This window comes from Acanthisitta chloris, unplaced genomic scaffold, assembly GCF_000695815.1.
Source record: "Acanthisitta chloris isolate BGI_N310 unplaced genomic scaffold, ASM69581v1 scaffold3968, whole genome shotgun sequence".
Classification (NCBI taxonomy): Eukaryota; Metazoa; Chordata; class Aves; order Passeriformes; family Acanthisittidae; genus Acanthisitta; species Acanthisitta chloris.
This window is the reverse complement of record NW_008685198.1, coordinates 17,492-18,712: the sequence shown is the minus strand read 5'-3', so window position 1 is coordinate 18,712 and position 1,221 is coordinate 17,492.

Sequence of the window (1,221 nt, the reverse complement as noted above, 5' to 3'; positions counted from 1 at the left end):
TGATTCGACCATTTATATTTTGCATTTTTGTTAACTAACAGACCAGAAAGCAGTCGTCATCCCCCATGCTACTTTAAAACTTCTTCACAGTTTTAATTATTAACACTCTGCCCTTCACCAAAGCATATCAAAGCACTTAACAAACATTACTGAAGCCACATAACCACTCTGAAATGGGCAAAAATTGCACACGACTCCTTTTATGGTGCCTCAAGGTTTTTTTGACCAGATTTATGTTGGAGCAGTGGTCTCCTGATGATGGACTAGCCTGTGACAGAAGAGATGGAGGGAAGTATCCGGCTCACCACAGGTTCCTGACGTAATTTTGGATGAAGCATTTAATCACTCGATGCTGTGGTCGCTCTTTGTTTAAAGGACACCAGCAGGTGACAGTTTGCTCCCACTGAAGTCTGTGAAGATAAACGAAGCTGCAGAGCATTCAATACCACCTTGATTTTTCACGTCAGGCTTACAAGGTCATGGTCTGGGCAGTCTCCTGGAGAGAACTGGAGCCAAATCACCCTTCCCTGTGCTGAGCACCACTTGCTCACCACTCCACGTTTTCACAACTCAGGAAAGAACTTCGCAGCTCAAGCAAGCTGCAAGGGAGAACCAGTGACATCAATTCCCTTTCATGACCCAAATCAGTGGCTTACTTTACTTTGCTCAAAGCCCTCACCTCTTTTTAAGAGTATTTTTAGATTTAACTCTGTATTCTGCAACGTGGCAGGAGCTGACAGACAACACAGGCGTAAGTAGGTCTAGCCAGGTGTTGCAGGCCACTTCTAAGGTGAAGGAAAGATGTAGAAAAGACAAGTCAGGATGATTGTAGGGCCTGGCCAAAGCTTCAAAGGAGGATTTCTGGCTGTGCTTGAAACACATATACTAGTGGTCAGTTATGAGACAGATGAGATACTACTTTTACCATGGGAACATATGCAAGAAATAGGAAAATCGACCTGCCTGAAGTCAAAAGCAATTTGAATAACTTTGTATCTGCCTCCTCTCAATTTTCACTACACTAAAGCACTCTGACCTTTAATTAATTTCCTTTCTCCTTTTATATGCTAAGTTCCAACTTCAATTTTTTAATGCTGTAGTGGTGGGAAACAGGGATGAAGAAACAGCCTGGAATGTATCTTAGCTATGTTTCAGAGTGCACATGGCTCCACAGGCATTTGGGGAGGGAGAAAAGGGTGCTACAGTTGAAGTGCTGCAGTT